Genomic DNA, 23,945 nt, shown 5'->3' on the forward strand with positions numbered 1-23,945 from the left:
TAGGGTTAGGGGTTAGCGTTAAATGTTAGGGATTAGGTTTAGGGTTACGGGCTAATATTAGGTTTAGGGTTAGTATTAGGGTTAGGTTTAGTGTTAGGGGTTAAGTTTAGGGTTAGGGTTAGGGTTATAGTCATTAAGGTTAGGGTTAGAGTGAAGTGTTAGTGTTAGGGATAGGATTAATATCATGGGTTAGGGTTAGCGTTAGGTTTATGGGTTAGGTTTAGGGTTAGGGTTAGGGTTACGGTTATGGTTGCGGTCATTAGGGTTAGATTGATTAGAATTAGGGTTAGGGTTAGCGTTAGGGTTACGGTTGGGGTTAGGGTTAGGGTTTAGTGTTAGGGTTAGGGTTATGTTTAGGGTTACGATTAGGGTCATTAGTGTTATGGTCATAATGTTTAGAGTTAGGGTTAGGGTTAGTGATAGGGTTAGGGTTAGGGTCATTAGGGTAAGGATTTGGGTTTTTGTTAGGGTTAGGGTTAGTGTTAGGGGTTAGTGTTAGGGTTAGGGTTAGAGGTTAGGGTTAGGTTTATGGTTAAGTTTCGGGTCATAAGTGTTAGGGTCATTAGGGTTAGGGTTAAAGTTAGGGGTTAGAGTTAGGGTAAGGGTTAGGGGTTAAGGTTAGTATTAGGTTTAGGGTTAGGTTTAGTGTTAGGGATTAGGGTTAGAATTAGTGGTTAGGGTTAGGTTTAGTGTTAGGGTTAGGGTCATTAGGTTTAGGGTTAGGGTTAGGGTTAGGGTTAGGGTTAGGAATAGGGTTAGGGTCATTAGGGTTAGTGTTAGAGTAAGGGTTAGGGTTAGGGTCAGTGTTTAGGGTTAGGGTTAGGGTTAGGGTTAGGGTTAGGGTTAGGGGTTATGGTTAGGGTTAGGGTTAGGGGTTAGGGTTAGGGTTAGGGTTAGGTGTTAGGGTTAGGTTCAGGGTTAGGGTTAGAGTTAGGGTTAGGGTTACGGGTTAGGGTTAGGGTTAGGGTTAGGGACATTAGGGTTAGGGTTAGGGTTAGGGTTAGGGTTAGGGTTAGGGTTAGGATTAGGGTTAGTGTCAGGGTTAAGGTCATAAGGTTTAGGGTTAGGGTTAGAGATTAAGGTTAGGGTGAATATTAAATTTAGTGTTAGGGTTTAGGTTTGGGGTGTTTAGGGTTAGTGTTAGGGTTAAGTTAGGGTTAGGGTTAGGTTTAGGTTTAGTGTCATTAGGGTTAGGGTTAGGCTTAGGGTTAGGGGTTAGGGTTACGTTTAGGGGTAAGGGTTAACTTTAGGGATAGGTTTAGGGTTAGGGCTAGTGTTAGAGTAAGGGTAAGTATTAAGGTTTACGGTTAGTAATAGGGTTAGGGTTAGGGATGTGGTCATTAGGGTAGGGTTAGGGTTAGTGTTAGGGATTAGGGTTAGGGTTAGTATTACGGTTAGGTTTAGGGTTAGGGGTTAGGGTTAGGTTTAGGTATATAGTTTAGGGTTAGGGGTAGGGTTAGGGTTAGGGTTAGGGGTTAGCGTTAAATGTTAGGGATTAGGTTTAGGGGTACGGGCTAATATTAGGTTTAGGGTTAGTGTTAGGGTTAGGTTTAGTGTTAGGGGTTAAGTTTAGGGTTAGGGTTAGGGTTATAGTCATTAAGGTTAGGGTTAGAGTGAAGTGTTAGTGTTAGGGATAGGATTAATATCATGGGTTAGGGTTAGCGTTAGGTTTACGGGTTAGGTTTAGGGTTAGGGTTAGGGTTACGGTTATGGTTGCGGTCATTAGGGTTAGATTCATTAGAATTAGGGTTAGGGTTAGCGTTAGGGTTACGGTTGGGGTTAGGGTTTAGTGTTAGGGTTAGGGTTATGTTTAGGGTTACGATTAGGGTCATTAGTGTTATGGTCATAATGTTTAGAGTTAGGGTTAGGGTTAGTGATAGGGTTAGGGTTAGGGTCATTAGGGTAAGGATTTGGGTTTTTGTTAGGGTTAGGGTTAGTGTTAGGGGTTAGTGTTAGGGTTAGAGGTTAAGGTTTGGTTTAGGGTTAAGTTTAGGGTCATAAGTGTTAGGGTCATTAGGGTTAGGGTTAAAGTTAGGGGTTAGGGTTAGGGTGAGGGTTAGGGGTTAAGGTTAGTATTAGGGTTAGGGTTAGGTTTAGTGTTAGGCATTAGGGTTAGAGTTAGTGGTTAGGGTTAGGATTAGGGTTAGGGTTAGGGTCATTAGGTTTAGGGTTAGGGTTAGGGTTAGGTTTAGGTTAAGGATTAGGGTTAGGGTCAGGTTTAGTGTTAGGGATTAGGGTTAGAGTTATTGGTTAGGGTTAGGTTTAGGGTTAGGGTTAGGGTCATTAGGTTTAGGGTTAGGGTTAGGGTTAGGTTTAGGTTTAGGATTAGGGTTAGGGTCATTAGGTTTAGGGTTAGATTTAGGGTTAGGGTTAGGAATAGGGTTAGGGTCATTAGGGTTAGTGTTAGGGTAAGGGTTAGTGTCAGTGTTTAGGGTTATGGTTAGGGTTAGGGTTAGGGTTAGGGTTAGGGGTTATGGTTAGGGTTCGGGTTAGGGTTAGGGTTAGGGGTTAGGGTTAGGGTTAGGGTTAGGGGTTAGGGTTAGGTTTAGGGTTAGGGTTAGAGTTAGGGTTAGGGTTACGGGTTAGGGTTAGGGCTTAGGGTTAGGGTTAGGGTTTAGGGTTAGGGTTAGGTTACGGTTAGGGTTAGGGTTAGGGTTAGGGCTTAGGGTTAGGCTTAGGGTTAGGGTTTGGGTTAGGGTTAAGGTTAGGGTTAGGGTTAGGGACATTAGGGTTAGGGTTAGGTTTAGGGTTACGGTTAGGGTTAGGGTTAGTGTTAGGGTTAGGATTAGTGTTAGGGTTAGGATTAGGGTTAGGGTTAGGGTTAGGGTTTAGGTTAGGGTGAAAATTAAGTTTAGTGTTAGGGTTTAGGTTTAGTGTCTTTAGGGTTAGTGTTAGGGTTAAGTTAGTGTTAGGGTTAGGTTTAGCTTTAGTGTCATTAGGGTTAGGCTTAGGGTTAGGGGTTAGGGTTAGCGTTAGGTTTAGAGTTAGGGTTAGGGTTAGGGTTAGGGTTAGGGTTAGGGGTTAGGGTTAGGGTTAGGGCTAGGGTTAGGATTAGGGTTAGGGTTAGGGTTAAAGTCATAAGGGTTAGGGTTAGGGTTAGGGTTAAGGTTAGGGTGAAAATTAAATTTAGTGTTAGGGTTTAGGTTTTGGGTGTTTAGGGTTAGTGTTAGGGTTAAGTTAGGGTTAGGGTTAGGTTTAGGTTTAGTGTCATTAGGGTTAGGGTTGGGCTAAGGTTTAGGGGTTAGGGTTACGTTTAGGGGTAAGGGTTAACTTTAGGGATAGGGTTAGGGTTAGGGCTAGTGTTAGAGTAAGGGTAAGGATTAAGGTTTACGGTTAGTAATAGGGTTAGGGTTAGGGATGTGGTCATTAGGGTAGGGTTAGGGTTAGTGTTAGGGATTAGGGTTAGGGTTAGTATTACGGTTAGGTTTAGGGTTAGGGGTTAGGGTTAGGTTTAGGTATATAGTTTAGGGTTAGGGGTAGGGTTAGGGTTAGGGTTAGGGGTTAGCGTTAAATGTTAGGGATTAGGTTTAGGGTTACGGGCTAATATTAGGTTTAGGGTTAGTGTTAGGGTTCGGTTTAGTGTTAGGGGTTAAGTTTAGGGTTAGGGTTAGGGTTATAGTCATTAAGGTTAGGGTTAGAGTGAAGTGTTAGTGTTAGGGATAGGATTAATATCATGGGTTAGGGTTAGCGTTAGGTTTACGGGTTAGGTTTAGGGTTAGGGTTAGGGTTACGGTTATGGTTGCGGTCATTAGGGTTAGATTGATTAGAATTAGGGTTAGGGTTAGCGTTAGGGTTATGGTTGGGGTTAGGGTTAGGGTTTAGTGTTAGGGTTAGGGTTATGTTTAGGGTTACGATTAGGGTCATTAGTGTTATGGTCATAATGTTTAGAGTTAGGGTTAGGGTTAGTGATAGGGTTAGGGTTAGGGTCATTAGGGTAAGGATTTGGGTTTTTGTTAGGGTTAGGGTTAGTGTTAGGGGTTAGTGTTAGGGTTAGAGGTTAAGGTTTGGTTTAGGGTTAAGTTTAGGGTCATAAGTGTTAGGGTCATTAGGGTTAGGGTTAAAGTTAGGGGTTAGGGTTAGGGTGAGGGTTAGGGGTTAAGGTTAGTATTAGGGTTAGGGTTAGGTTTAGTGTTAGGCATTAGGGTTAGAGTTAGTGGTTAGGGTTAGGATTAGGGTTAGGGTTAGGGTCATTAGGTTTAGGGTTAGGGTTAGGGTTAGGTTTAGGTTAAGGATTAGGGTTAGGGTCAGGTTTAGTGTTAGGGATTAGGGTTAGAGTTATTGGTTAGGGTTAGGTTTAGGGTTAGGGTTAGGGTCATTAGGTTTAGGGTTAGGGTTAGGGTTAGGTTTAGGTTTAGGATTAGGGTTAGGGTCATTAGGTTTAGGGTTAGATTTAGGGTTAGGGTTAGGAATAGGGTTAGGGTCATTAGGGTTAGTGTTAGGGTAAGGGTTAGTGTCAGTGTTTAGGGTTATGGTTATGGTTAGGGTTAGGGTTAGGGTTAGGGGTTATGGTTAGGGTTCGGGTTAGGGTTAGGGTTAGGGGTTAGGGTTAGGGTTAGGGTTAGGGGTTAGGGTTAGGTTTAGGGTTAGGGTTAGAGTTAGGGTTAGGGTTACGGGTTAGGGTTAGGGCTTAGGGTTAGTGTTAGGGTTTAGGGTTAGGGTTAGGTTACGGTTAGGGTTAGGGTTAGGGTTAGGGCTTAGGGTTAGGCTTAGGGTTAGGGTTTGGGTTAGGGTTAAGGTTAGGGTTAGGTTTAGGGACATTAGGGTTAGGGTTAGGTTTAGGGTTACGGTTAGGGTTAGGGTTAGTGTTAGGGTTAGGATTAGTGTTAGGGTTAGGATTAGGGTTAGGGTTAGGGTTAGGGTTAGGGTTTAGGTTAGGGTGAAAATTAAGTTTAGTGTTAGGGTTTAGGTTTAGTGTCTTTAGGGTTAGTGTTAGGGTTAAGTTAGTGTTAGGGTTAGGTTTAGCTTTAGTGTCATTAGGGTTAGGCTTAGGGTTAGGGGTTAGGGTTAGCGTTAGGTTTAGAGTTAGGGTTAGGGTTAGGGTTAGGGTTAGGGTTAGGGGTTAGGGTTAGGGTTAGGGCTAGGGTTAGGATTAGGGTTAGGGTTAGGGTTAAAGTCATAAGGGTTAGGGTTAGGGTTAGGGTTAAGGTTAGGGTGAAAATTAAATTTAGTGTTAGGGTTTAGGTTTAGGGTGTTTAGGGTTAGTGTTAGGGTTAAGTTAGGGTTAGGGTTAGGTTTAGGTTTAGTGTCATTAGGGTTAGGGTTGGGCTAAGGTTTAGGGTTTAGGGTTACGTTTAGGGGTAAGGGTTAACTTTAGGGATAGGGTTAGGGTTAGGGCTAGTGTTAGAGTAAGGGTAAGGATTAAGGTTTACGGTTAGTAATAGGGTTAGGGTTAGGGATGTGGTCATTAGGGTAGGGTTAGGGTTAGTGTTAGGGATTAGGGTTAGGGTTAGTATTACGGTTAGGTTTAGGGTTAGGGGTTAGGGTTAGGTTTAGGTATATAGTTTAGGGTTAGGGGTAGGGTTAGGGTTAGGGTTAGGGGTTAGCGTTAAATGTTAGGGATTAGGTTTAGGGTTACGGGCTAATATTAGGTTTAGGGTTAGTGTTAGGGTTAGGTTTAGTGTTAGGGGTTAAGTTTAGGGTTAGGGTTAGGGTTATAGTCATTAAGGTTAGGGTTAGAGTGAAGTGTTAGTGTTAGGGATAGGATTAATATCATGGGTTAGGGTTAGCGTTAGGTTTATGGGTTAGGTTTAGGGTTAGGGTTAGGGTTACGGTTATGGTTGCGGTCATTAGGGTTAGATTCATTAGAATTAGGGTTAGGGTTAGCGTTAGGGTTACGGTTGGGGTTAGGGTTAGGGTTTAGTGTTAGGGTTAGGGTTATGTTTAGGGTTACGATTAGGGTCATTAGTGTTATGGTCATAATGTTTAGAGTTAGGGTTAGGGTTAGTGATAGGGTTAGGGTTAGGGTCATTAGGGTAAGGATTTGGGTTTTTGTTAGGGTTAGGGTTAGTGTTAGGGGTTAGTGTTAGGGTTAGAGGTTAAGGTTAGGTTTAGGGTTAAGTTTAGGGTCATAAGTGTTAGGGTCATTAGGGTTAGGATTAAAGTTAGGGGTTAGGGTTAGGGTAAGGGTTAGGGGTTAAGGGTAGTATTAGGGTTAGGGTTAGGTTTAGTGTTAGGGATTAGGGTTAGAGTTAGTGGTTAGGGTTAGGATTAGGGTTAGGGTTAGGGTCATTAGGTTTAGGGTTAGGGTTAGGGTTAGGTTTAGGTTAAGGATTAGGGTTAGGGTCAGGTTTAGTGTTAGGGATTAGGGTTAGAGTTATTGGTTAGGGTTAGGTTTAGGGTTAGGGTTAGGGTCATTAGGTTTAGGGTTAGGGTTAGGGTTAGGTTTAGGTTTAGGATTAGGGTTAGGGTCATTAGGTTTAGGGTTAGATTTAGGGTTAGGGTTAGGAATAGGGTTAGGGTCATTAGGGTTAGTGTTAGGGTAAGGGTTAGTGTCAGTGTTTAGGGTTATGGTTAGGGTTAGGGTTAGGGTTAGGGTTAGGGGTTATGGTTAGGGTTCGGGTTAGGGTTAGGGTTAGGGGTTAGGGTTAGGGTTAGGGTTAGGGGTTAGGGTTAGGTTTAGGGTTAGGGTTAGAGTTAGGGTTAGGGTTACGGGTTAGGGTTAGGGCTTAGGGTTAGGGTTAGGGTTTAGGGTTAGGGTTAGGTTACGGTTAGGGTTAGGGTTAGGGTTAGGGCTTAGGGTTAGGCTTAGGGTTAGGGTTTGTGTTAGGGTTAAGGTTAGGGTTAGGGTTAGGGACATTAGGGTTAGGGTTAGGTTTAGGGTTACGGTTAGGGTTAGGGTTAGTGTTAGGGTTAGGATTAGTGTTAGGGTTAGGATTAGGGTTAGGGTTAGGGTTAGGGTTAGGGTTTAGGTTAGGGTGAAAATTAAGTTTAGTGTTAGGGTTTAGGTTTATTGTCTTTAGGGTTAGTGTTAGGGTTAAGTTAGTGTTAGGGTTAGGTTTAGCTTTAGTGTCATTAGGGTTAGGCTTAGGGTTAGGGGTTAGGGTTAGCGTTAGGTTTAGAGTTAGGGTTAGGGTTAGGGTTAGGGTTAGGGTTAGGGTTAGGGGTTAGGGTTAGGGTTAGGGCTAGGGTTAGGATTAGGGTTAGGGTTAGGGTTAAAGTCATAAGGGTTAGGGTTAGGGTTAGGGTTAAGGTTAGGGTGAAAATTAAATTTAGTGTTAGGGTTTAGGTTTTGGGTGTTTAGGGTTAGTGTTAGGGTTAAGTTAGGGTTAGGGTTAGGTTTAGGTTTAGTGTCATTAGGGTTAGGGTTGGGCTAAGGTTTAGGGGTTAGGGTTACGTTTAGGGGTAAGGGTTAACTTTAGGGATAGGTTTAGGGTTAGGGCTAGTGTTAGAGTAAGGGTAAGGATTAAGGTTTACGGTTAGTAATAGGGTTAGGGTTAGGGATGTGGTCATTAGGGTAGGGTTAGGGTTAGTGTTAGGGATTAGGGTTAGGGTTAGTATTACGGTTAGGTTTAGGGTTAGGGGTTAGGGTTAGGTTTAGGTATATAGTTTAGGGTTAGGGGTAGGGTTAGGGTTAGGGTTAGGGGTTAGCGTTAAATGTTAGAGATTAGGTTTAGGGTTACGGGCTAATATTAGGTTTAGGGTTAGTGTTAGGGTTAGGTTTAGTGTTAGGGGTTAAGTTTAGGGTTAGGGTTAGGGTTATAGTCATTAAGGTTAGGGTTAGAGTGAAGTGTTAGTGTTAGGGATAGGATTAATATCATGGGTTAGGGTTAGCGTTAGGTTTATGGGTTAGGTTTAGGGTTAGGGTTAGGGTTACGGTTATGGTTGCGGTCATTAGGGTTAGATTGATTAGAATTAGGGTTAGGGTTAGCGTTAGGGTTACGGTTGGGGTTAGGGTTAGGGTTTAGTGTTAGGGTTAGGGTTATGTTTAGGGTTACGATTAGGGTCATTAGTGTTATGGCCATAATGTTTAGAGTTAGGGTTAGGGTTAGTGATAGGGTTAGGGTTAGGGTCATTAGGGTAAGGATTTGGGTTTTTGTTGGGGTTAGGGTTAGTGTTAGGGGTTAGTGTTAGGGTTAGAGTTTAGGGTTAGGTTTAGGGTTAAGTTTAGGGTCATAAGTGTTAGGGTCATTAGGGTTAGGATTAAAGTTAGGGGTTAGGGTTAGGGTGAGGGTTAGGGGTTAAGGTTAGTATTAGGGTTAGGGTTAGGTTTAGTGTTAGGGATTAGGGTTAGAGTTAGTGGTTAGGGTTAGGTTTAGGGTTAGGGTTAGGGTCATTAGGTTTAGGGTTAGGGTTAGGGTTAGGAATAGGGTTAGGGTCATTAGGGTTAGTGTTAGGGTAAGGGTTAGGGTTAGGGTCAGTGTTTAGGGTTAGGATTAGGGTTAGGGTTAGGGTTAGGGTTAGGGGTTATGGTTAGGTTTCGGGTTAGGGTTAGGGTTAGGGGTTAGGGTTAGGGTTAGGGTTAGGGGTTAGGGTTAGGGTTAGGTTTAGGGTTAGAGTTAGGGTTAGGGTTACGGGTTAGGGTTAGGGCTTAGGGTTAGGGTTAGGGTTTAGTGTTAGGGTTAGGTTACGGTTAGGGTTAGGGGTAGGGTTAGGGCTTAGGGTTAGGTGTAGGGTTAGGGTTTGGGTTAGGGTTAAGGTTAGGGTTAGGGTTAGGGACATTAGGGTTAGGGTTAGGTTTAGGGTTAGGGTTAGGGTTAGAGTTAGTGTTAGGGTTAGGATTAGTGTTAGGGTTAGGATTAGGGTTAGGGTTAGGGTTAGGGTTAGGGTTTAGGTTAGGGTGAAAATTAAGTTTAGTGTTAGGGTTTAGGTTTAGTGTCTTTAGGGTTAGTGTTAGGGTTAAGTTAGTGTTAGGGTTAGGTTTAGGTTTAGTGTCATTAGGGTTAGGCTTAGGGTTAGGGGTTAGGGTTAGCGTTAGGTTTAGAGTTAGGTTTAGGGTTAGGGTTAGGGTTAGGGTTAGGGTTAGGTGTTAGGGTTAGGGTTAGGGTTAGGGTTAGGATTAGGGTTAGGGTTAGGGTTAAGGTCATAAGGGTTAGGGTTAGGGTTAGGGTTAAGGTTAGGGTGAAAATTAGATTTAGTGTTAGGGTTTAGGTTTAGGGTGTTTAGGGTTAGTGTTAGGGTTAAGTTAGGGTTAGGGTTAGGTTTAGGTTTAGTGTTATTAGGGTTAGGGTTAGGTTTAGGGTTAGGGTTTAGGGTTACGTTTAGGGATAAGTGTTAACTTTAGGGATAGGGTTAGGGTTAGGGCTAGTGTTAGAGTAAGGGTAAGGATTAAGGTTTACGGTTAGTAATAGGGTTAGGGTTAGGGATGTGGTCATTAGGGTAGGGTTAGGGTTAGTGTTAGGGATTAGGGTTAGGGTTAGTATTACGGTTAGGTTTAGGGTTAGGGGTTAGGGTTAGGTTTAGGTATATAGTTTAGGGTTAGGGGTAGGGTTAGGGTTAGGGTTAGGGGTTAGCGTTAAATGTTAGGGATTAGGTTTAGGGTTACGGGCTAATATTAGGTTTAGGGTTAGTGTTAGGGTTAGGTTTAGTGTTAGGGGTTAAGTTTAGGGTTAGGGTTAGGGTTATAGTCATTAAGGTTAGGGTTAGAGTGAAGTGTTAGTGTTAGGGATAGGATTAATATCATGGGTTAGGGTTAGCGTTAGGTTTACGGGTTAGGTTTAGGGTTAGGGTTAGGGTTACGGTTATGGTTGCGGTCATTAGGGTTAGATTCATTAGAATTAGGGTTAGGGTTAGCGTTAGGGTTACGGTTGGGGTTAGGGTTAGGGTTTAGTGTTAGGGTTAGGGTTATGTTTAGGGTTACGATTAGGGTCATTAGTGTTATGGTCATAATGTTTAGAGTTAGGGTTAGGGTTAGTGATAGGGTTAGGGTTAGGGTCATTAGGGTAAGGATTTGGGTTTTTGTTAGGGTTAGGGTTAGTGTTAGGGGTTAGTGTTAGGGTTAGAGGTTAAGGTTAGGTTTAGGGTTAAGTTTAGGGTCATAAGTGTTAGGGTCATTAGGGTTAGGATTAAAGTTAGGGGTTAGGGTTAGGGTAAGGGTTAGGGGTTAAGGTTAGTATTAGGGTTAGGGTTAGGTTTAGTGTTAGGGATTAGGGTTAGAGTTAGTGGTTAGGGTTAGGTTTAGGGTTAGGGTTAGGGTCATTAGGTTTAGGTTTAGGGTTAGGGTTAGGGTTAGGTTTAGGTTTAGGATTAGGGTTAGGGTCATTAGGTTTAGGGTTAGGATTAGGGTTAGGGTTAGGAATAGGGTTAGGGTCATTAGGGTTAGTGTTAGGGTAAGGGTTAGGGTTAGGGTCAGTGTTTAGGGTTAGGGTTAGGGTTAGGGTTAGGGTTAGGGTTAGGGGTTATGGTTAGGGTTCGGGTTAGGGTTAGGGTTAGGGATTAGGGTTAGGGTTAGGGTTAGGTTTAGAGTTAGGGTTAGGGTTACGTGGTAGGGTTAGGGTTAGGGCTTAGGGTTAGGGTTAGGGTTTAGGGTTAGGTTTAGGTTACGGTTAGGGTTAGGGTTAGGGTTAGGGCTTAGGGTTAGGGTTAGGGTTAGGGTTAGGGGTTAGGGTTAGGGTTAGGGTTAGGGTTAGGGTTAGGGTTAGGGTTAGGTTTAGGTTTAGGGTTAGGGTTTGGCTTAGGGTTAAGGTTAGGGTTAGGGTTAGGGACATTAGGGTTAGGGTTAGGTTTAGGGTTAGGGTTAGGGTTAGGGTTAGGGTTAGGGTTAGTGTTAGGGTTAGGATTAGTGTTAGGGTTAGGATTAGGGTTAGGGTTAGGGTTAGGGTTAGGGTTTAGGTTAGGGTGAAAATTAAGTTTAGTGTTAGGGTTTAGGTTTAGTGTCTTTAGGGTTAGTGTTAGGGTTAAGTTAGTGTTAGGGTTAGGTTTAGCTTTAGTGTCATTAGGGTTAGGCTTAGGGTTAGGTGTTAGGGTTAGCGTTAGGTTTAGAGTTAGGGTTAGGGTTAGGGTTAGGGTTAGGGTTAGGGGTTAGGGTTAGGGTTAGGGTTAGGGTTAGGATTAGGGTTAGGGTTAGGGTTAAGGTCATAAGTGTTAGGGTTAGGGTTAGGGTTAAGGTTAGGGTGAAAATTAAATTTAGTGTTAGGGTTTAGGTTTAGGGTGTTTAGGGTTAGTGTTAGGGTTAAGTTAGGGTTAGGGTTAGGTTTAGGTTTAGTGTCATTAGGGTTAGGGTTGGGCTTAGGTTTAGGGGTTAGGGTTACGTTTAGGGGTAAGGGTTAACTTTAGGGATAGGGTTAGGGTTAGGGCTAGTGTTAGAGTAAGGGTAAGGATTAAGGTTTACGGTTAGTAATAGGGTTAGGGTTAGGGATGTGGTTATTAGGGTAGGGTTAGGGTTAGTGTTAGGGATTAGGGTTAGGGTTAGTATTACGGTTAGGTTTACGGTTAGGGGTTAGGGTTAGGTTTAGGTATATAGTTTAGGGTTAGGGGTAGGGTTAGGGTTAGGGTTAGGGGTTAGCGTTAAATGTTAGGGATTAGGTTTAGGGTTACGGGCTAATATTAGGTTTAGGGTTAGTGTTAGGGTTAGGTTTAGTGTTAGGGGTTAAGTTTAGGGTTAGGGTTATAGTCATTAAGGTTAGGGTTAGAGTGAAGTGTTAGTGTTAGGGATAGGATTAATATCATGGGTTAGGGTTAGCGTTAGGTTTATGGGTTAGGTTTAGGGTTAGGGTTAGGGTTACGGTTATGGTTGCGGTCATTAGGGTTAGATTGATTAGAATTAGGGTTAGGGTTAGCGTTAGGGTTACGGTTGGGGTTAGGGTTAGGGTTTAGTGTTAGGGTTAGGGTTATGTTTAGGGTTACGATTAGGGTCATTAGTGTTATGGTCATAATGTTTAGAGTTAGGGTTAGGGTTAGTGATAGGGTTAGGGTTAGGGTCATTAGGGTAAGGATTTGGGTTTTTGTTAGGGTTAGGGTTAGTGTTAGGGGTTAGTGTTAGGGTTAGAGTTTAGGGTTAGGTTTAGGGTTAAGTTTAGGGTCATAAGTGTTAGGGTCATTAGGGTTAGGATTAAAGTTAGGGGTTAGGGTTAGGGTAAGGGTTAGGGGTTAAGGTTAGTATTAGGGTTAGGGTTAGGTTTAGTGTTAGGGATTAGGGTTAGAGTTAGTGGTTAGGGTTAGGTTTAGGGTTAGGGTTAGGGTCATTAGGTTTAGGGTTAGGGTTAGGGTTAGGGTTAGGTTTAGGTTTAGGATTAGGGTTAGGGTCATTAGGTTTAGGGTTAGGGTTAGGGTTAGGAATAGGGTTAGGGTCATTAGGGTTAGTGTTAGGGTAAGGGTTAGGGTTAGGGTCAGTGTTTAGGGTTAGGGTTAGGGTTAGGGTTAGGGTTAGGGTTAGGGTTAGGGTTAGGGGTTATGGTTAGGTTTCGGGTTAGGGTTAGGGTTAGGGGTTAGGGTTAGGGTTAGGGTTAGGGGTTAGGGTTAGGGTTAGGTTTAGGGTTAGAGTTAGGGTTAGGGTTACGGGTTAGGGTTAGGGCTTAGGGTTAGGGTTAGGGTTTAGGGTTAGGGTTAGGTTACGGTTAGGGTTAGGGGTAGGGTTAGGGCTTAGGGTTAGGTTTAGGGTTAGGGTTTGGGTTAGGGTTAAGGTTAGGGTTAGGGTTAGGGACATTAGGGTTAGGGTTAGGTTTAGGGTTAGGGTTAGGGTTAGAGTTAGTGTTAGGGTTAGGATTAGTGTTAGGGTTAGGATTAGGGTTAGGGTTAGGGTTAGGGTTAGGGTTTAGGTTAGGGTGAAAATTAAGTTTAGTGTTAGGGTTTAGGTTTAGTGTCTTTAGGGTTAGTGTTAGTGTTAAGTTAGTGTTAGGGTTAGGTTTAGGTTTAGTGTCATTAGGGTTAGGCTTAGGGTTAGGGGTTAGGGTTAGCGTTAGGTTTAGAGTTAGGTTTAGGGTTAGGGTTAGGGTTAGGGTTAGGGTTAGGTGTTAGGGTTAGGGTTAGGGTTAGGGTTAGGATTAGGGTTAGGGTTAGGGTTAAGGTCATAAGGGTTAGGGTTAGGGTTAGGGTTAAGTTTAGGGTGAAAATTAGATTTAGTGTTAGGGTTTAGGTTTAGGGTGTTTAGGGTTAGTGTTAGGGTTAAGTTAGGGTTAGGGTTAGGTTTAGGTTTAGTGTTATTAGGGTTAGGGTTAGGCTTAGGGTTAGGGTTTAGGGTTACGTTTAGGGATAAGTGTTAACTTTAGGGATAGGGTTAGGGTTAGGGCTAGTGTTAGAGTAAGGGTAAGGATTAAGGTTTACGGTTAGTAATAGGGTTAGGGTTAGGGATGTGGTCATTAGGGTAGGGTTAGGGTTAGTGTTAGGGATTAGGGTTAGGGTTAGTATTACGGTTAGGTTTAGGGTTAGGGGTTAGGGTTAGGTTTAGGTATATAGTTTAGGGTTAGGGGTAGGGTTAGGGTTAGGGTTAGGGGTTAGCGTTAAATGTTAGGGATTAGGTTTAGGGTTACGGGCTAATATTAGGTTTAGGGTTAGTGTTAGGGTTAGGTTTAGTGTTAGGGGTTAAGTTTAGGGTTAGGGTTAGGGTTATAGTCATTAAGGTTAGGGTTAGAGTGAAGTGTTAGTGTTAGGGATAGGATTAATATCATGGGTTAGGGTTAGCGTTAGGTTTACGGGTTAGGTTTAGGGTTAGGGTTAGGGTTACGGTTATGGTTGCGGTCATTAGGGTTAGATTGATTAGAATTAGGGTTAGGGTTAGCGTTAGGGTTACGGTTGGGGTTAGGGTTAGGGTTTAGTGTTAGGGTTAGGGTTATGTTTAGGGTTACGATTAGGGTCATTAGTGTTATGGTCATAATGTTTAGAGTTAGGGTTAGGGTTAGTGATAGGGTTAGGGTTAGGGTCATTAGGGTAAGGATTTGGGTTTTTGTTAGGGTTAGGGTTAGTGTTAGGGGTTAGTGTTAGGGTTAGAGGTTAGGGTTAGGTTTAGGGTTAAGTTTCGGGTCATAAGTGTTAGGGTCATTAGGGTTAGGATTAAAGTTAGGGGTTAGGGTTAGGGTAAGGGTTAGGGGTTAAGGTTAGTATTAGGGTTAGGGTTAGGTTTAGTGTTAGGGATTAGGGTTAGAGTTAGTGGTTAGGCTTAGGTTCAGGGTTAGGGTTAGGGTCATTAGGTTTAGGGTTAGGGTTAGGGTTAGGGTTAGGTTTAGGTTTAGGATTAGGGTTAGGGTCATTAGGTTTAGGGTTAGGGTTAGGGTTAGGAATAGGGTTAGGGTCATTAGGGTTAGTGTTAGGGTAAGGGTTAGGGTTAGGGTCAGTGTTTAGGGTTAGGGTTAGGGTTAGGGTTAGGGTTAGGGTTAGGGTTAGGGTTAGGGGTTATGGTTAGGTTTCGGGTTAGGGTTAGGGTTAGGGGTTAGGGTTAGGGTTAGGGTTAGGGGTTAGGGTTAGGGTTAGGTTTAGGGTTAGAGTTAGGGTTAGGGTTACGGGTTAGGGTTAGGGCTTAGGGTTAGGGTTAGGGTTTAGGGTTAGGGTTAGGTTACGGTTAGGGTTAGGGGTAGGGTTAAGGCTTAGGGTTAGGTTTAGGGTTAGGGTTTGGTTTAGGGTTAAGGTTAGGGTTAGGGTTAGGGTTAGGGACATTAGGGTTAGGGTTAGGATTAGGGTTAGGGTTAGGGTTAGGGTTAGGGTTTAGGTTAGGGTGAAAATTAAGTTTAGTGTTAGGGTTTAGGTTTAGTGTCTTTAGGGTTAGTGTTAGGGTTAAGTTAGTGTTAGGGTTAGGTTTAGGTTTAGTGTCATTAGGGTTAGGCTTAGGGTTAGGGGTTAGGGTTAGCGTTAGGTTTAGAGTTAGGGTTAGGGTTAGGGTTAGGGTTAGGGTTAGGATTAGGGTTAGGGTTAGGGTTAAGGTCATAAGGGTTAGGGTTAGGGTTAGGGTTAAGGTTAGAGTGAAAATTAGATTTAGTGTTAGGGTTTAGGTTTAGGGTGTTTAGGGTTAGTGTTAGGGTTAAGTTAGGGTTAGGGTTAGGTTTAGGTTTAGTGTTATTAGGGTTAGGGTTAGGTTTAGGGTTAGGGTTTAGGGTTACGTTTAGGGATAAGTGTTAACTTTAGGGATAGGGTTAGGGTTAGGGCTAGTGTTAGAGTAAGGGTAAGGATTAAGGTTTACGGTTAGTAATAGGGTTAGGGTTAGGGATGTGGTCATTAGGGTAGGGTTAGGGTTAGTGTTAGGGATTAGGGTTAGGGTTAGTATTACGGTTAGGTTTAGGGTTAGGGGTTAGGGTTAGGTTTAGGTATATAGTTTAGGGTTAGGGGTAGGGTTAGGGTTAGGGTTAGGGGTTAGCGTTAAATGTTAGGGATTAGGTTTAGGGTTACGGGCTAATATTAGGTTTAGGGTTAGTGTTAGGGTTAGGTTTAGTGTTAGGGGTTAAGTTTAGGGTTAGGGTTAGGGTTATAGTCATTAAGGTTAGGGTTAGAGTGAAGTGTTAGTGTTAGGGATAGGATTAATATCATGGGTTAGGGTTAGCGTTAGGTTTACGGGTTAGGTTTAGGGTTAGGGTTAGGGTTACGGTTATGGTTGCGGTCATTAGGGTTAGATTCATTAGAATTAGGGTTAGGGTTAGCGTTAGGGTTACGGTTGGGGTTAGGGTTAGGGTTTAGTGTTAGGGTTAGGGTTATGTTTAGGGTTACGATTAGGGTCATTAGTGTTATGGTCATAATGTTTAGAGTTAGGGTTAGGGTTAGTGATAGGGTTAGGGTTAGGGTCATTAGGGTAAGGATTTGGGTTTTTGTTAGGGTTAGGGTTAGTGTTAGGGGTTAGTGTTAGGGTTAGAGGTTAAGGTTAGGTTTAGGGTTAAGTTTAGGGTCATAAGTGTTAGGGTCATTAGGGTTAGGATTAAAGTTAGGGGTTAGGGTTAGGGTAAGGGTTAGGGGTTAAGGTTAGTATTAGGGTTAGGGTTAGGTTTAGTGTTAGGGATTAGGGTTAGAGTTAGTGGTTAGGGTTAGGTTTAGGGTTAGGGTTAGGGTCATTAGGTTTAGGTTTAGGGTTAGGGTTAGGGTTAGGTTTAGGTTTAGAAATAGGTTTAGGGTCATTAGGTTTAGGGTTAGGGTTAGGGTTAGGGTTAGGAATAGGGTTAGGGTCATTAGGGTTAGTGTTAGGGTAAGGGTTAGGGTTAGGGTCAGTGTTTAGGGTTAGGGTTAGGGTTAGGGTTAGGGTTAGGGTTAGGGGTTATGGTTAGGGTTCGGGTTAGGGTTAGGGTTAGGGCTTAGGGTTAGGTTTAGGTTTAGGATTAGGGTTAGGGTCATTAGGTTTAGGGTTAGGGTTAGGGTTAGGAATAGGGTTAGGGTCATTAGGGTTAGTGTTAGGGTAAGGGTTAGGGTTAGGGTCAGTGTTTAGGGTTAGGGTTAGGGTTAGGGTTAGGGTTAGGGTTAGGGTTAGGGGTTATGGTTAGGTTTCGGGTTAGGGTTAGGGTTAGGGGTTAGGGTTATGGTTAGGGTTAGGGGTTAGGGTTAGGGTTAGGTTTAGGGTTAGAGTTAGGGTTAGGGTTACGGGTTAGGGTTAGGGCTTAGGGTTAGGGTTAGGGTTTAGGGTTAGGGTTAGGTTTAGAGTTAGGGTTAGAGTTAGGGTTAGGGCTTAGGGTTAGGTTTAGGGTTAGGGTTTGGGTTAGGGTTAAGGTTAGGGTTAGGGTTAGGGACATTAGGGTTAGGGTTAGGTTTAGGGTTAGGGTTAGGGTTAGGGTTAGTGTTAGGGTTAGGATTAGTGTTAGGGTTAGGATTAGGGTTAGGGTTAGGGTTAGGGTTAGGGTTTAGGTTAGGGTGAAAATTAAGTTTAGTGTTAGGGTTTAGGTTTAGTGTCTTTAGGGTTAGTGTTAGGGTTAAGTTAGTGTTAGGGTTAGGTTTAGGTTTAGTGTCATTAGGGTTAGGCTTAGGGTTAGGGGTTAGGGTTAGCGTTAGGTTTAGAGTTAGGGTTAGGGTTAGGGTTAGGGTTAGGGTTAGGGTTAGGGGTTAGGGTTAGGGTTAGGGCTAGGGTTAGGATTAGGGTTAGGGTTAGGGTTAAAGTCATAAGGGTTAGGGTTAGGGTTAGGGTTAAGGTTAGGGTGAAAATTAAATTTAGTGTTAGGGTTTAGGTTTAGGGTGTTTAGGGTTAGTGTTAGGGTTAAGTTAGGGTTAGGGTTAGGTTTAGGTTTAGTGTCATTAGGGTTAGGGTTGGGCTAAGGTTTAGGGGTTAGGGTTACGTTTAGGGGTAAGTGTTAACTTTAGGGATAGTGTTAGGGTTAGGGCTAGTGTTAGAGTAAGGGTAAGGATTAAGGTTTACGGTTAGTAATAGGGTTAGGGTTAGGGATGTGGTCATTAGGGTAGGGTTAGGGTTAGTGTTAGGGATTAGGGTTAGGGTTAGTATTACGGTTAGGTTTACGGTTAGGGGTTAGGGTTAGGTTTAGGTATATAGTTTAGGGTTAGGGGTAGGGTTAGGGTTAGGGTTAGGGGTTAGCGTTAAATGTTAGGGATTAGGTTTAGGGTTACGGGCTAATATTAGGTTTAGGGTTAGTGTTAGGGTTAGGTTTAGTGTTAGGGGTTAAGTTTAGGGTTAGGGTTAGGGTTATAGTCATTAAGGTTAGGGTTAGAGTGAAGTGTTAGTGTTAGGGATAGGATTAATATCATGGGTTAGGGTTAGCGTTAGGTTAATGGGTTAGGTTTTGGGTTAGGGTTAGGGTTACGGTTATGGTTGCGGTCATTAGGGTTAGATTGATTAGAATTAGGGTTAGGGTTAGCGTTAGGGTTACGGTTGGGGTTAGGGTTAGGGTTTAGTGTTAGGGTTAGGGTTATGTTTAGGGTTACGATTAGGGTCATTAGTGTTATGGTCATAATGTTTAGAGTTAGGGTTAGGGTTAGTGATAGGGTTAGGGTTAGGGTCATTAGGGTAAGGATTTGGGTTTTTGTTAGGGTTAGGGTTAGTGTTAGGGGTTAGTGTTAGGGTTAGAGTTTAGGGTTAGGTTTAGGGTTAAGTTTAGGGTCATAAGTGTTAGGGTCATTAGGGTTAGGATTAAAGTTAGGGGTTAGGGTTAGGGTAAGGGTTAGGGGTTAAGGTTAGTATTAGGGTTAGGGTTAGGTTTAGTGTTAGGGATTAGGGTTAGAGTTAGTGGTTAGGGTTAGGTTTAGGGTTAGGGTCATTAGGTTTAGGGTTAGGGTTAGGGTTAGGGTTAGGTTTAGGTTTAGGATTAGGGTTAGGGTCATTAGGTTTAGGGTTAGGGTTAGGGTTAGGAATAGGGTTAGGGTCATTAGGGTTAGTGTTAGGGTAAGGGTTAGGGTTAGGGTCAGTGTTTAGGGTTAGGGTTAGGGTTAGGGTTAGGGTTAGGGTTAGGGTTAGGGGTTATGGTTAGGTTTCGGGTTAGGGTTAGGGTTAGGGGTTAGGGTTAGGGTTAGGGTTAGGGGTTAGGGTTAGGGTTAGGTTTAGGGTTAGAGTTAGGTTAGGGTTACGGGTTAGGGTTAGGGCTTAGGGTTAGGGTTAGGGTTTAGGGTTAGGGTTAGGTTACGGTTAGGGTTAGGGGTAGGGTTAGGGCTTAGGGTTAGGTTTAGGGTTAGGGTTTGGGTTAGGGTTAAGGTTAGGGTTAGGGTTAGGGACATTAGGGTTAGGGTTAGGTTTAGGGTTAGGGTTAGGGTTAGAGTTAGTGTTAGGGTTAGGATTAGTGTTAGGGTTAGGATTAGGGTTAGGGTTAGGGTTAGGGTTAGGGTTTAGGTTAGGGTGAAAATTAAGTTTAGTGTTAGGGTTTAGGTTTAGTGTCTTTAGGGTTAGTGTTAGGGTTAAGTTAGTGTTAGGGTTAGGTTTAGGTTTAGTGTCATTAGGGTTAGGCTTAGGGTTAGGGGTTAGGGTTAGCGTTAGGTTTAGAGTTAGGTTTAGGGTTAGGGTTAGGGTTAGGGTTAGGGTTAGGGTTAGGTGTTAGGGTTAGGGTTAGGGTTAGGGTTAGGATTAGGGTTAGGGTTAGGGTTAAGGTCATAAGGGTTAGGGTTAGGGTTAGGGTTAAGGTTAGGGTGAAAATTAGATTTAGTGTTAGGGTTTAGGTTTAGGGTGTTTAGGGTTAGTGTTAGGGTTAAGTTAGGGTTAGGGTTAGGTTTAGGTTTAGTGTTATTAGGGTTAGGGTTAGGTTTAGGGTTAGGGTTTAGGGTTACGTTTAGGGATAAGTGTTAACTTTAGGGATAGGGTTAGGGTTAGGGCTAGTGTTAGAGTAAGGGTAAGGATTAAGGTTTACGGTTAGTAATAGGGTTAGGGTTAGGGATGTGGTCATTAGGGTAGGGTTAGGGTTAGTGTTAGGGATTAGGGTTAGGGTTAGTATTACGGTTAGGTTTAGGGTTAGGGGTTAGGGTTAGGTTTAGGTATATAGTTTAGGGTTAGGGGTAGGGTTAGGGTTAGGGTTAGGGCTTAGGGTTAGGTTTAGGTTTAGGATTAGGGTTAGGGTCATTAGGTTTAGGGTTAGGGTTAGGGTTAGGAATAGGGTTAGGGTCATTAGGGTTAGTGTTAGGGTAAGGGTTAGGGTTAGGGTCAGTGTTTAGGGTTAGTGTTAGGGTTAGGGTTAGGGTTAGGGTTAGGGTTAGGGGTTATGGTTAGGTTTCGGGTTAGGGTTAGGGTTAGGGGTTAGGGTTATGGTTAGGGTTAGGGGTTAGGGTTAGGGTTAGGTTTAGGGTTAGAGTTAGGTTAGGGTTACGGGTTAGGGTTAGGGCTTAGGGTTAGGGTTAGGGTTTAGGGTTAGGGTTAGGTTACGGTTAGGGTTAGGGGTAGGGTTAGGGCTTAGGGTTAGGTTTAGGGTTAGGGTTTGGGTTAGGGTTAAGGTTAGGGTTAGGGTTAGGGACATTAGGGTTAGGGTTAGGTTTAGGGTTAGGGTTAGGGTTAGAGTTAGTGTTAGGGTTAGGATTAGTGTTAGGGTTAGGATTAGGGTTAGGGTTAGGGTTAGGGTTAGGGTTTAGGTTAGGGTGAAAATTAAGTTTAGTGTTAGGGTTTAGGTTTAGTGTCTTTAGGGTTAGTGTTAGGGTTAAGTTAGTGTTAGGGTTAGGTTTAGGTTTAGTGTCATTAGGGTTAGGCTTAGGGTTAGGGGTTAGGGTTAGCGTTAGGTTTAGAGTTAGGTTTAGGGTTAGGGTTAGGGTTAGGGTTAGGGTTAGGGTTAGGTGTTAGGGTTAGGGTTAGGGTTAGGGTTAGGATTAGGGTTAGGGTTAGGGTTAAGGTCATAAGGGTTAGGGTTAGGGTTAGGGTTAAGGTTAGGGTGAAAATTAGATTTAGTGTTAGGGTTTAGGTTTAGGGTGTTTAGGGTTAGTGTTAGGGTTAAGTTAGGGTTAGGGTTAGGTTTAGGTTTAGTGTTATTAGGGTTAGGGTTAGGTTTAGGGTTAGGGTTTAGGGTTACGTTTAGGGATAAGTGTTAACTTTAGGGATAGGGTTAGGGTTAGGGCTAGTGTTAGAGTAAGGGTAAGGATTAAGGTTTACGGTTAGTAATAGGGTTAGGGTTAGGGATGTGGTCATTAGGGTAGGGTTAGGGTTAGTGTTAGGGATTAGGGTTAGGGTTAGTATTACGGTTAGGTTTAGGGTTAGGGGTTAGGGTTAGGTTTAGGTATATAGTTTAGGGTTAGGGGTAGGGTTAGGGTTAGGGTTAGGGGTTAGCGTTAAATGTTAGGGATTAGGTTTAGGGTTACGGGCTAATATTAGGTTTAGGGTTAGTGTTAGGGTTAGGTTTAGTGTTAGGGGTTAAGTTTAGGGTTAGGGTTAGGGTTATAGTCATTAAGGTTAGGGTTAGAGTGAAGTGTTAGTGTTAGGGATAGGATTAATATCATGGGTTAGGGTTAGCGTTAGGTTTACGGGTTAGGTTTAGGGTTAGGGTTAGGGTTACGATTATGGTTGCGGTCATTAGGGTTAGATTGATTAGAATTAGGGTTAGGGTTAGCGTTAGGGTTACGGTTGGGGTTAGGGTTAGGGTTTAGTGTTAGGGTTAGGGTTATGTTTAGGGTTACGATTAGGGTCATTAATGTTATGGTCATAATGTTTAGAGTTAGGGTTAGGGTTAGTGATAGGGTTAGGGTTAGGGTCATTAGGGTAAGGATTTGGGTTTTTGTTAGGGTTAGGGTTAGTGTTAGGGGTTAGTGTTAGGGTTAGAGGTTAGGGTTAGGTTTAGGGTTAAGTTTAGGGTCATAAGTGTTAGGGTCATTAGGGTTAGGATTAAAGTTAGAGGTTAGGGTTAGGTTTAGGGTTAAGTTTAGGGTCATAAGTGTTAGGGTCATTAGGGTTAGGATTAAAGTTAGGGGTTAGGGTTAGGGTAAGGGTTAGGGGTTAAGGTTAGTATTAGGGTTAGGGTTAGCTTTAGTGTTAGGGATTAGGGTTAGAGTTAGTGGTTAGGGTTAGGTTTAGGGTTAGGGTTAGGGTCATTAGGTTTAGGTTTAGGGTTAGGGTTAGGGTTAGGTTTAGGTTTAGGATTAGGGTTAGGGTCATTAGGTTTAGGGTTAGGGTTAGGGTTAGGGTTAGGAATAGGGTTAGGGTCATTAGGGTTAGTGTTAGGGTAAGGGTTAGGGTGAGGGTCAGTGTTTAGGGTTAGGGTTAGGGTTAGGGTTAGGGTTATGGGTTATGGTTAGGGTTCGGGTTAGGGTTAGGGTTAGGGGTTAGGGTTAGGGTTAGGGTTAGGTTTAGAGTTAGGGTTAGGGTTACGTGGTAGTGTTAGGGTTAGGGCTTAGGGTTAGGGTTAGGGTTTAGGGTTAGGTTTAGGTTACGGTTAGGGTTAGGGTTAGGGTTAGGGCTTAGGGTTAGGGTTAGGGTTAGGGTTTGGCTTAGGGTTAAGGTTAGGGTTAGGGTTAGGGACATTAGGGTTAGGGTTAGGTTTAGGGTTAGGGTTAGGGTTATGGTTAGGGTTAGTGTTAGGGTTAGGATTAGTGTTAGGGTTAGGATTAGGGTTAGGGTTAGGGTTAGGGTTAGGGTTTAGGTTAGGGTGAAAATTAAGTTTAGTGTTAGGGTTTAGGTTTATTGTCTTTAGGGTTAGTGTTAGGGTTAAGTTAGTGTTAGGGTTAGGTTTAGCTTTAGTGTCATTAGGGTTAGGCTTAGGGTTAGGGGTTAGGGTTAGCGTTAGGTTTAGAGTTAGGGTTAGGGTTAGGGTTAGGGTTAGGGTTAGGGGTTAGGGTTAGAGTTAGGGCTAGGGTTAGGATTAGGGTTAGAGTTAGGGTTAAGGTCATAAGTGTTAGGGTTAGGGTTAGGGTTATGGTTAGGGTGAAAATTAAATTTAGTGTTAGGGTTTAGGTTTAGGGTGTTTAGGGTTAGTGTTAGGGTTAAGTTAGGGTTAGGGTTAGGTTTAGGTTTCGTGTCATTAGGGTTAGGGTTAGGCTTAGGTTTAGGGGTTAGGGTTACGTTTAGGGGTAAGGGTTAACTTTAGGGATAGGGTTAGGGTTAGGGCTAGTGTTAGAGTAAGGGTAAGGATTAAGGTTTACGGTTAGTAATAGGGTTAGGGTTAGGGATGTGGTCATTAGGGTAGGGTTAGGGTTAGTGTTAGGGATTAGGGTTAGGGTTAGTATTACGGTTAGGTTTAGGGTTAGGGGTTAGGGTTAGATTTAGGTATATAGTTTAGGGTTAGGGGTAGGGTTAGGGTTAGGGTTAGGGGTTAGCGTTAAATGTTAGGGATTAGGTTTAGGGTTACGGGCTAATATTAGGTTTAGGGTTAGTGTTAGGGTTAGGTTTAGTGTTAGGGGTTAAGTTTAGGGTTAGGGTTAGGGTTATAGTCATTAAGGTTAGGGTTAGAGTGAAGTGTTAGTGTTAGGGATAGGATTAATATCATGGGTTAGGGTTAGCGTTAGGTTTACGGGTTAGGTTTAGGGTTAGGGTTACGGTTATGGTTGCGGTCATTAGGGTTAGATTCATTAGAATTAGGGTTAGGGTTAGCGTTAGGGTTACGGTTGGGGTTAGGGTTAGGGTTTAGTGTTAGGGTTAGGGTTATGTTTAGGGTTACGATTAGGGTCATTAGTGTTATGGTCATAATGTTTAGAGTTAGGGTTAGGGTTAGTGATAGGGTTAGGGTTAGGGTCATTAGGGTAAGGATTTGGGTTTTTGTTAGGGTTAGGGTTAGTGTTAGGGGTTAGTGTTAGGGTTAGAGTTTAGGGTTAGGTTTAGGGTTAAGTTTAGGGTCATAAGTGTTAGGGTCATTAGGGTTAGGATTAAAGTTAGGGGTTAGGGTTAGGGTAAGGGCTAGGGGTTAAGGTTAGTATTAGGGTTAGGGTTAGGTTTAGTGTTAGGGATTAGGGTTAGAGTTAGTGGTTAGGGTTAGGGTTAGGTTTAGGGTTAGGGTCATTAGGTTTAGGGTTAGGGTTAGGGTTAGGGTTAGGTTTAGGTTTAGGATTAGGGTTAGGGTCATTAGGTTTAGGGTTAGGGTTAGGGTTAGGAATAGGGTTAGGGTCATTAGGGTTAGTGTTAGGGTAAGGGTTAGGGTTAGGGTCAGTGTTTAGGGTTAGGGTTAGGGTTAGGGTTAGGGTTAGGGTTAGGGGTTATGGTTAGGTTTCGGGTTAGGGTTAGGGTTAGGGTTAGGGGTTAGGGTTAGGGTTAGGTTTAGGGTTAGAGTTAGGGTTAGGGTTACGGGTTAGGGTTAGGGCTTAGGGTTAGGGTTAGGGTTTAGGGTTAGGGTTAGGTTACGGTTAGGTTTAGGGTTAGGGTTAGGGCTTAGGGTTAGGTTTAGGGTTAGGGTTTGGGTTAGGGTTAAGGTTAGGGTTAGGGTTAGGGACATTAGGGTTAGGGTTAGGTTTAGGGTTAGGGTTAGGGTTAGGGTTAGTGTTAGGGTTAGGATTAGTGTTAGGGTTAGGATTAGGGTTAGGGTTAGGGTTAGGGTTAGGGTTTAGGTTAGGGTGAAAATTAAGTTTAGTGTTAGGGTTTAGGTTTAGTGTCTTTAGGGTTAGTGTTAGGGTTAAGTTAGTGTTAGGGTTAGGTTTAGGTTTAGTGTCATTAGGGTTAGGCTTAGGGTTAGGGGTTAGGGTTAGCGTTAGGTTTAGAGTTAGGTTTAGGGTTAGGGTTAGGGTTAGGGTTAGGTGTTAGGGTTAGGGTTAGGGTTAGGGTTAGGATTAGGGTTAGG

Source organism: Opisthocomus hoazin, chromosome 22 (genome assembly GCF_030867145.1).
Source record: "Opisthocomus hoazin isolate bOpiHoa1 chromosome 22, bOpiHoa1.hap1, whole genome shotgun sequence".
NCBI classification, from domain to species: Eukaryota; Metazoa; Chordata; class Aves; order Opisthocomiformes; family Opisthocomidae; genus Opisthocomus; species Opisthocomus hoazin.